Below are 11265 nucleotides of genomic sequence, written 5' to 3' on the forward strand. Positions count from 1 at the left end.
CTAAGTCCAATTTCTACTTCAGTGTAATTGATGGTGATTGGGTAATAGTGAGGGGTCTGAGGCTGGCAATAATGGGTGGAAAGTGGATTAGTAGCAGCCTTGAAGTCAAGTACTACAGAGGGACAGTGTTAATAAAGTGAGATATTCTTTGTTGGCAGGTGTGCCCTGGTGGTGCCTTTCCAATGGCATAGAGTAAATCGAGAACAGAATGGTGATCTAGAGGGATGACAGATGAGGCCAGTTAAGAAGCCCAAAAGGTCAGCACCACAGGAAAGGCGAGATAGAAAGAAGGCGTTTTGTCACACGGGAGAAAACTCTGAAAGAGGAAAATCCAAAATGTGTCGGGGAGCTCAAGAAAGGTGGCAATGTAGAAAGTTGACTAAGATAACGAAGATGCCTAGAGGGTTTTGAAATAACAGGTGCCCTAGGTGGCGTCAAGTGCCGGTCCAAGGTCACCTAGGGAGAGAGCATGAGCTGGTACTTAGGGGCTAGATAGCAGCATGGTTGTGAAGACAGGAGGACAGGTTGAAGGTCCACAGTGCCTGGAGGAATCAGTGCGAACCTTACCATAGGAGGCAGGGTGAGGTGCTGTTGCTAGCGAGAGATGATTAGAAGAGTAAGGTCCTCACTGGCACCAGCTGGAAAGTTAAAAGCTGAGCGCGACAAGGCTGCATGTGAGAGGGTGAATTGAATTTGAGGTGGCATCAAGGGCCTGAGTGCTGCGTAGGGGGGCTGGTCCAAGGCCACGCCTGAGAAGAGAGCATAAGCTGGAACTTAGGGGCTCGGAGCGGCATGGAGCGAAGAGGAGAGGTCAGGCTGAAAGCCCGCAGCTGCTGGAAGAATTAGTACAAACAGTACCATAAGAGGCTGGGATGAGCATCCATGAAGTATGCATTCTGCTGATGTAGAGCCTGGGAGAATGAGACGATTGGATAGGAGCGAATCTAGGGTGAGGAAGCTGTGCAACAAGGAAACTGCATAGAATGCCCAGAATGCCAGGTAGGAGGCAGGCCCGCAACAGCAACCTATAGAGGGGGTGCGAGCTGGAAAATATGAGGCATAGAGCAGCAGCAGGGGAAGAGGGTGGAAAGAAAATGAATCAGCAATGAGGAAGCCATGCAGTGAGAAGAACGCATCGAGTGCCCAGAGTGCTGGACAGGAGACAAGCCCGCCGCAGCACCTATAGAGGGGTGTGGGCTAGGAGGTCTGAGGCATACAGCTGCGGCTGCAATGGGGGACGAAGTGGGAAGATGAAGTGAGGGGTGGGATAATGCGTAGAGTAGACCTATGAAGAGTAGACCACGTCGAGTGGTCAGAGAGCTGGACAGGAGACAGGCCCGCCGCAGCACCTATAGAGGGATGCGAGCTAGAAGGTCTGAGGCATGCAGCTGCGGCTGCAATGGGGGAAGAGGTGGGATGATGAAGGGAGGGGTGGGATGATGCGTAGAGACATATGTAGAGAAAGAAAACGGGGAGGGGTGGGATGATAAAGGGAGGGGTGGGATGATGTGTAGAGACATGTAGAGAAAGAAAAAGGGGGAGGGGTGGGATGATGCGTAGAGACAGATGTAGAGAAAGAAAAAGGGGAGGGGTGGGATGATGCGTAGAGAAAGAAAAGGGGGGGTGGGATGATAAAGGGAGGGGTGGGATGATGCGTAGAGACAGATGTAGAGGAAGAAAAGGGGGGGGAGGGGTGGGATGATGCGTAGAGAGGATAAGAGAGTACGAAACGAACTGGGAGGGTTGTGTCTAAATGGGTACGATGCTTAAAGATGCTGCCTGTTTTTTTGTTGTTTTTTGTTTTTTTTTTTTCCCAACATTTCAGATAGGACCAGCTTGGCAAGCAGTGTAGGTAAACTACTGCATAGGAGATGTGCATAAATCATGCAAATTCTAAGCCATTATCCAATTCAGCTCAGATAATTATATTATTATCAAAACAGCCCTCTAAGGCACCGACCTGTGAGACAGTGAAGACTATAAGACATTGAGGCTAATGTCTCCAGCTTAGACACGACCAGAAAGAGTAACGGGAAGACGAAGGATACTCCAGCAGGGGGCGTCGAGTCGGAGATAGAAGGTTGTGACGTCATCGCATTGCTGCGCAGGGGATCCTTACACCAGCGGATGGGTTTCTCTCTCTTTAGCTGAGTGAGCGACGCCATTGTTTCGGAGCACATTGCTGGAACGCCGAGGCTGTTCTGCCAGAGAGGAGGAAATGGGAGTCTCAAGGCGCTGTAGAGCTCGTAGCTGTGGAGCCGCAGCCGTGGCGACGGTAGATTCGCGTTCCCCAAAACACGAGGCAGTCCCGTAGCAGCGTAGCCGGAGATGAGGAGGGAGGGAGATGCGGGGGTCACTCGGAAGGCTGAATGCAGCGGGAGCAGAAGCAGGAGAACAGAGCACCGATCCGGAGCGGGACATAGAGCAGCCCAGAGCAGAGCATAGAACAGTTGAAGCGGTTGCAGGCGTGACAACGGCCGTACGTTACTTCAAATACCGGCCAGTCCCATAGCTGTTTAGCCGGAGCGAGTTTAAAACAGGAGGCTCAGTGGGCTTGATAAAGGCTGAACACGGCTCCGAATATGGGGATCAGCAGGAATGACTCGGCGCGGAGGAGTGAGCTGACGTCGTGAAGCAGTCGAGTCAAGATCCATCTCCTGAACTAAATGAGGCGAGTTTGTCTGACCCGGAAATGATGTGAATTTGCAGGGTATATATAGGGCTGAGAGGAGGAGTTTGGGCGTGGTCCTACTCCCAAAATTATGTTATTAGCATAACTTCACTTATTGTGTGTGTGTGTGTGTGTGTGATGGTGTGTTCTCTAATGTGTGTGTAGATGTGTGTGTGATGGTGTGTTCCCTAATGTGTGTTCATTGTGTGTGTAGATGTGTGTGTGTGTGTGTGTGTGTGTGTGTGTGATGGTTTGTTTTCTAATGTGTGTTCATTGTGTGTGTAGGTGTGTGTGTGTGTGTGTGTGATGGTTTGTTCTTTAATGTGTGTAGATGTGTGTGTGTGTGATGGTTTGTTCTTTAATGTGTTTTTATTGTGTGTGTGTGTGTGATGGTGTGTTCTCTAATGTGTGTTTATTGTGTGTGTGTGTGTGATGGTTTGTTCTCTAATGTGTGTTCATTGTGTGTGTAGATGTGTTGTGTGTGTGTGTGTGATGGTTTGTTCTCTAATGTGTGTTTATTGTGTGTGTGTGTGTGTGTGTGATGGTGTGTTCTCTAATGTGTGTTCATTGTGTGTGTAGATGTGTTGTGTGTGTGTGTGTGTGTGTGATGGTTTGTTCTCTAATGTGTGTTCATTGTGTGTGTAGATGTGTTGTGTGTGTGTGTGTGTGTGTGTGATGGTTTGTTCTCTAATGTGTGTTTATTGTGTGTGTGTGTGTGTGTGTGATGGTGTGTTCTCTAATGTGTGTTCATTGTGTGTGTAGATGTGTTGTGTGTGTGTGTGTGTGTGTGATGGTTTGTTCTCTAATGTGTGTTCATTGTGTGTGTAGATGTGTTGTGTGTGTGTGTGTGTGTGTGTGATGGTGTGTTCTTTAATGTGTTTATTGTGTGTGTGTGTGTGTGATGGTGTGTTCTTTAATGTGTGTTTATTGTGTGTGTGTGTGTGTGTGTGATGGTGTGTTCTTTAATGTGTGTTTATTGTGTGTGTGTGTGTGTGTGTGATGGTGTGTGTAGATTTGTGTGATGACACTCTGGATCCAAACACAGTGAACCATTATCTCTCGCTGTCGGAGGGAAACAGGAAGGTGGAGTGGAGGAGACAGTCGTATCCAGATCGTCCGGAGAGATTTGATCAGTGGTGGCAGGTTTTGAGTGTGGAGAGTTGGACTGGACGCTGTTACTTGGGAGGTGGAGTGGATCGGAGATGTTGCTATCTCAGTGTCGTACGGAGGAATCCAGAGGAAAGGAAGTGGAGATGAGTGTTTATTTGGATTCAATAAAAACTCCTGGAGTCTGGACTGTGATGGTTCTATCTCCTCCACAATAAACAGTTCACTCCGATCCCTGCCCCTCCCTCTCCCTCTAAGAGAGTGGGGGTGTATCTGGACTTGGAGGGGGGCACTCTGTCCTTCTACACCATCCCCCCCAACACACACACACTCACACACTTACACACACTCACCACCACTTTCACCGAGCCCCTCTACGCTGGGTTTGGGTTTTGGGAAGGGGAATCAGTGCGAGTGTGTGAGGTACAGTAATCACTAAACTGTGTGTGTGTGAGGTAGCGTAGTTTACTGACACACAGTTTCTGTACACTGTGTTTAACTGTATTCTGTGTGCCATTGCTGTCACTGTTATTGTGCTGTTTGTGTTTTTCTTCCTCCATTTATATCCAGTCCTTTACCTCTCTGACATTTTATCTCTCCTTTCTCCCCACCTTTATTCTATCTTTCTCTCACTTTTTTATTACTGTCTGTTTTATTTCTCTCTCCATCTCTAGTCTCTGCTTTAACTCTGTCAGTTTTCTGTCTCCTCTCTCTCTCTCTGCCTTGATTCCTTCTCATTCACTTTTTTCTTTTTTCTCTTTTATCTTTCTCACTTTTTCCATTCTCTTTTATCTCATGTTTTCCCCTCTCTCATTCCATCAAAATTACACTTATATTTTTAGATTATTAAAATATTTCATTAGTTAAACCATGAAACAATAATTAAGTTAAAAAGTTACATTTTTAAATACATTTGTGAAGAATAATCAAGAATGTGTGTGAATATATCTATGAGAGAAAAATTGTGTGTGTGTGTGTGTGTGTGTGTGTGTGTGTGTGAGAGAGAGAGAAATTGAATATTAAACATACACTAAACACAAGTGAGACACTAATGAAACTGAAACACAATTCGACACAAACTAAACACTGTCTGGGAAACATATAAACCACAATGAGGATCTGAACACTACAGAATGACATACAGCTGAAGAAACACAGATAGATATTATAAACTCACCACGGACACAAAGAACAGAGATCAGCTGTGGATCACCAATCTCTGAACAACTGTAGATTCACAGGTGGGGAGGCAGTGACAAGAGTGAAGAGCAAAAGGAGGGGCGGAGAAACACTGTTTATAACTGATTATAAGTCTAAGCCAAAGAAATACAAACTCTGAGCCTATCTTACTAGCGGAAAGAACAAACAAGCACATTATGCTGATTATAACTGTTACAGTTCAGGAGTGGAGTCTGTATTTACTCTTACAGACGATAGAGGGCGCTGTGCTGTAGATCATTCTGAGTCTGAACACACTGTTTATAACTGATTATAACTGTTACAGTTCAGGAGTGGAGTCTGTATTTACTCTTACAGACGATAGAGGGTGCTGTGCTGTAGATCAGTCTGAGTCTGAACACGCTGTTTATAACTGATTATAACTGTTACAGTTCAGGAGTGGAGTCTGTATTTACTCTTACAGACGATAGAGGGCGCTGTGCTGTAGATCAGTCTGAGTCTGAACACACTGTTTATAACTGATTATAACTGTTACAGTTCAGGAGTGGAGTCTGTATTTACTCTTACAGACGATAGAGGGCGCTGTGCTGTAGATCAGTCTGAGTCTGAACACACTGTTTATAACTGATTATAACTGTTACAGTTCAGGAGTGGAGTCTGTATTTACTCTTACAGACGATAGAGGGCGCTGTGCTGTAGATCATTCTGAGTCTGAACACACTGTTTATAACTGATTATAACTGTTACAGTTCAGGAGTGGAGTCTGTATTTACTCTTACAGACGATAGAGGGCGCTGTGCTGTAGATCATTCTGAGTCTGAACACACTGTTTATAACTGATTATAACTGTTATAGTTCAGGAGTGGAGAGGAGGGACAACAGCAGTTTATAGAAAAAGGTCAAAATAATAAATAATCACTTTATTCACTGTTTAATTTCTTCAACAAATGTCTTATGAATCCACTCTAGAAAATGTTCAACTTTTAGAAACTGAAAATAACGCGACACGTCACACAATACAGAGCTTTAAAGATCAAACACACAGCGTTTAATCAGTGTCTGAATAAAACCTCGTATCTCCAGAACAGCAGCTTTACAGGAGAAAGGGAATCAGATCCAGTTCTGAATCATTCTGGAGCAGGACCGCTCAGCTTCCTGTTACACTTCCTGTACATCTCATGATGAACGGACGTCTCCTCGAGTTGTTAGAGATCAAACATTCAGTTCTCACCACAATGTTCTGAAATGGTTCATATTCTAGGATCAGACCAGGGTTTAATTTGTAAATCATGAGGTGATGGAACACAGAGTGGAGTGATCCAGCGAGTGCACAGTGAGTGTGAAGGATCCAGAATGCACTGATGAAGGTGTGCTGTGGGGGAGGGTGTCATTCGTGCTGTAGGCCGTGGGTGGTAAACTCATTCTGAGGAAACAGGAGCATTACACTGAGCTCAGAGCAAGGGGCCGGACCGATTTTTACTGAAACCCAACACTGCCTTCACTTCTTTTGAAAAGAAGTAGTAAATCCTTTTTGCTGATGGACAACTACATGATTAGAGCATTTTGGCTGAAGTGTGCTGCTAGTGGAACAGGGGCTGACTTCAGGAGACTGCACTCAGCTGAGGGAGAGGTCTTCAGTGGTGGTGATGGTGATGTAAAGAGAAGGGCAGTGTGTAGTACGCACTGAAGAAAGCCGTCAGAACTGTTCCACACAAATACAGAGAAAACCTGGAGCAGCAGCAGTTCTCCTCAAACAACTGACTCCAAACCATTACAGAATACACACTGTCTGCAGCCTCTACACACCTCCCCTCCCCCTGCTCTCACCTCCACACCACCCCCTCACCATCACTGAACAGCAGGTCTGCAGCACACTCAGGAAACAGAAGATCAGGACGCTGCTGGCCCTGATGGAGTCTCCCCTGTGACACTCAGACTCTGTTCTGAGCAGAGTTCTCCTTCCTCGCTGATCTCTTCAGTCAGGTCCTGAGTCAGTGTGTTGTACCTGCTTTAAGACGTCTGTGATCAGAGCAGTCCTGAAAAAGCAGAACATCTCCGTCCTGAACGACTACAGACAGCTGCTTTAACGTCTGTGATCATGAAGAGTCTTCAGAGACGTCTTATTAAACTTATTAAAGATATGACTGATGTCCTCCAGGACCCTCTGCAGTTTCCAGACAGAACACACAGCTCTGTAGATGACTCCATTAACTCGGCTCTGCACTACGTCCTCAAACACCTGGATGGCTCCAACACTGATGTCCGTGTGGTGTTTGTAGACTTCAGCTCTGCTTTCAACACCATCACCTTGACGTTCTACTGGATAAACTGCTGTAACTCAGTGTCCCCCATCAGTCTGCTACTGGATCCACAGCTTCTTCTCCAACAGGAAACAGTGCGTCAGGGTGGGGACTTCATCTCAGACCCTCTCTGTCTCAGCACTGTGCTCCTCAGGGATGTGTGTGTTCTCCTCTGCTCTACACCAGTGACTGCTCTACCCTCAGTGACTCGGTTAAACTCAGTAAGTTGTAGACGACACACCCCTGATCTCCTCTGAAACAGAGAGGAGTCCTCGTACCGAGAGGAAGTGACACGGCTGGAGACACGGTGTGAGACAAACATCATGGAGCTAAACACACACCAAACCATGGAGATGATCTCTGACTTCAGAAAGGACTCCACCCACTGCCTCCAGTGGAAACACACAGCTCCACAGTCACAGAGCAGAGTCCTACACAGTCCTGGGCTCCAGGGTTCAGCAGGACCTCAGAGGACACACACAGCACAGTGAATAACAGAGGAGTGGTGAAGTATAAAGAATGTGGGAAATAAATGAAAGAAACTGACCACATCACACTCCATAAGGAACCTGAAAACACACCCTGATAGATCTGATTAATTAGGGGCTCAGCCTTGATTCCAGCTCTAGACACAACACAGTGCTTTTCCACCTCCTTACCCTCAGTTTACTCTGACTCCACATAGTCACTATTCCCCTGACGTACTGAGATACATTCATCTGTGGTGTTTCTGTTTTAATCTGAACTCATAAGCAGTTAATATTTACACTACATTTACCATATGGACTTTTACTATGTTATTGACTTAGACTTGGCTTTAAACTTGATACTGGAACTGCTACACACACACACACAGAGACACACACCATGAATATCTTATAGAAAGTGTTCATCTGTAACTGGTTCTGATCATTTCCACATTTCCACATTCTTTATTGAGGGGCATTCACTCGTCTTCTGTCTCTTTTATGTTTCATTTGTCTGTGTTTAATCTGCAGTTTTGTTCCTTAAAGGTACAGACAGGATCATGTCTATATTACACCACCATAATCAGTTACTGATAATAAAGTCCTCTCCACGCTCCTTTTACTAGTGTGTAAATTATGCAGAGCCACAGCTGGACTACAGTCTGGAAGTGGAGAAGTGCACAGTGCTCCTGTGTGGTCAGTGGAGCTGAGAGAGTGGACAGTGAGGGAGAAACAAGGAGGTGGTTTTAATGTTTTGGCCGATTGGTGTAAATCCTCTGCTGTGTGTAACACACTCTCAGTGTGAGGTCAGACACTCCTCCTGTGTGTGGAATGTGGTTCTGTTCTGAGGAAGAAGTTGTTTTTGATGTGATTTACACACACACACACACACACTCCAGAAAGGTAATCTGAGATGTCCTCACATGCACTGTGACAGAACGGACAATACATGACCACTAGATAAATATTTCTGTTCCCCTCTTATTCCTCATAGCCCTTTCTGTCCCTGTTTTATCTCCCAGTAGCCCACACCTACATTATTCTTTTTCAGTTTTACATCCATATTACTAGCTCGGTAAACAATCTCACCCTTTCAGTTAAAATATACTACTGAGTTGTAAAACAGAGCTATTTCATACTTACACAGGACTTACTGCACTGTTCAAAAAAAGGCCCAAGCTGAGTTTTAGGTGTCCTTAAATAGTGCCTGAGCAAATTCAGACCTGCCTGTTGGAGTCAGGTTGGATTGGTCCATTTGAGTGGGGGGGGGGGGGGTTGTATGATTGGAAATATTTTTCTTTTATTTTCAGTTTTAGATTTAACCTTGTTCATGATGTGTGTTTGTCGTTTGATTAGTATCAAGTAGTCACTTTTTGAACAAGGGTTTTGCAGAGTACAACTGCATGTTTTTTTTTGTATTATCCTTTGATTGTAGCTGTCTCCCCCTATAGAAGAGGAGGAGTGGTACATGCTGAATTAGTTAAGCCACTAGGAGTCTATATAAGGACTCATTTTGAGGACAGAAGGCGGAGTGAATGTTGGAGAGTTGGCAGAATAGTTGTGTTGAGAAAGTATCTTTATATTGGAAGAGAAAAGATTGTTCCCTCTAATCCCCTGTATGTAATTTGTAACTAGTTTTTATTTTCTTTCCTTCTTTTTATTATTTTTTCACATTTCACTAAATAAAGCACCCTTCCACTGAAGGTGCTATTGTGGTTTGCCATCATTTAATTAATTTATAGTTATTTATTTTCTTAACCCATAACCTTGTTGAGACACACTATCCTCACCAGTGAGCAAGGTGTGACAAGGACTTGTGATATAATGTGAGTGATGTCCTCAGATGCACTTGTGATATAATGTGAGTGATGTTCTCTGACTGGTTTCTCTTTGTACAGAAAAGGAAAGTGCAGCAGATGATCATTCAGCCTGGACTCCAGTGGAGAAGCGGAGTGTGTACAGGTGTGTAATTCACTTTTACAGTGGACTGGGAGAAGCAGAGGTGGTGTGAGTGTGTGTATGAGCTGATGTGTGTGTTCTGTGTGTAGCTCTGGATTTCCTGATTCAGCTGAATGTGAGCTTTTCTAACTGAAGACTTTGAGACTGATTCAGAAACAGGTCACTGCTCTCAGCTCTGTGATGGACAGTGGGACTGATATTGAAATGTGTGTGTGTGAGAGTCAGGCTGAGGGCTGGGAGAGTGTGTGTGTGTGTGTGTGGAAGAGTCGGGTGACGGTGGATAAGGGCTCGGTGGGTCACTGTGCACAAAGCCCAAACAGAGTTAAAAAGGCAGTGCGGCTGTGTCTCAGTTCCCCACCTCCAGTGATGTCACAGTCAGTTAGAAAGAGAGAGAGATGTAGAGAGAGCGCAGACTGTGGTCAGTGAGAGAGAGAGAAAGAGAGAGAGACGTAGAGAGTGAGCAGACTGTGGTCAGTTAGAGAGAGATGTAGAGAGAGAGAGAGAGAGAGAGAGAGAGAGACGTAGAGAGTGAGCAGACTGTGGTCAGTTAGAGAGAGATGTAGAGAGAGAGAGAGAGGTAGAGAGTGAGCAGACTGTGGTCAGTTACGTCGTGGCTGATCAGCACAGACTCTGTGGTGGAGGATTGAGGACAGAACGGCTCCAGACTCTAAACTACTGCAGGATGTACACTGTGCTGTGTGTAAAGACTGTGGTCAGAGAGAGAGAGAGAGAGAGAGAGAGAGAATTAAGAGAACTTTATTTAGCCATCAGTTGACCTTACACCATTCAACACAAGTTCAAATTAATAAACTGCTAAATAAAGATTCTTATTCTCTTTATACACCATCAATATTCCATAAATAAATAAATAAATAAATAACAACAATTCTTTAAGAATTAAGACATTAGCAGCAATCTTCCCCAAAGAACATCCACATTCACAGTGAAACCTTCCCCTTCATCCCTCGGTCAACCCTCACAACAACCCTGCCATTTACACACCAATCAAATCTTCATCACCAGCTCTGAGCTATCCCCTACAGAACATAGCACATCCCCCCCAACCCCACATCGCCGTAAAGTCCTCCATATGACCCACCAATCTAAAATACTCATACTCTACTCTGATCCTCCCTGCCATCAGGCCTTTCAGTATCCGCTCAGGATCTACACTGCCCCCTATAGCCTTGTTCTTTCTTGTTTTCCAGATTGCTATCTTCGCTGTCCCAATGACATAGTTCAAAAGGCAGAGTTTTCTTCGTGCCCTCACTCGGTACTTCACACCTGTGATAAAAACTCTTTCAGAGAACTCCTCTTGAAAAGCATTAAAACACTGCTTTAGAAACAGACCAACCAGCCTGTTACAGCATAAAAACAGGTGCTCGATAGATTCCCCCTCACCACAATATCTACACTGTCCCACTACAGACTGGTTAAGGTGTGCCACATGTCTGTCAGTAGCTATTGCCCCATGAATAATCCTCCACTGCAGATCAGCTGAGCGCTTTTCTATAGGGGGTTTATACAGAGACCTCCACCTGTCCCTCAGGGGGAAGTCTGGTCCAAACAACTCCAGCCACCT

The sequence above is a fragment of the Hoplias malabaricus genome, chromosome 6 (genome assembly GCF_029633855.1).
Source record: "Hoplias malabaricus isolate fHopMal1 chromosome 6, fHopMal1.hap1, whole genome shotgun sequence".
Taxonomy (NCBI): domain Eukaryota; kingdom Metazoa; phylum Chordata; class Actinopteri; order Characiformes; family Erythrinidae; genus Hoplias; species Hoplias malabaricus.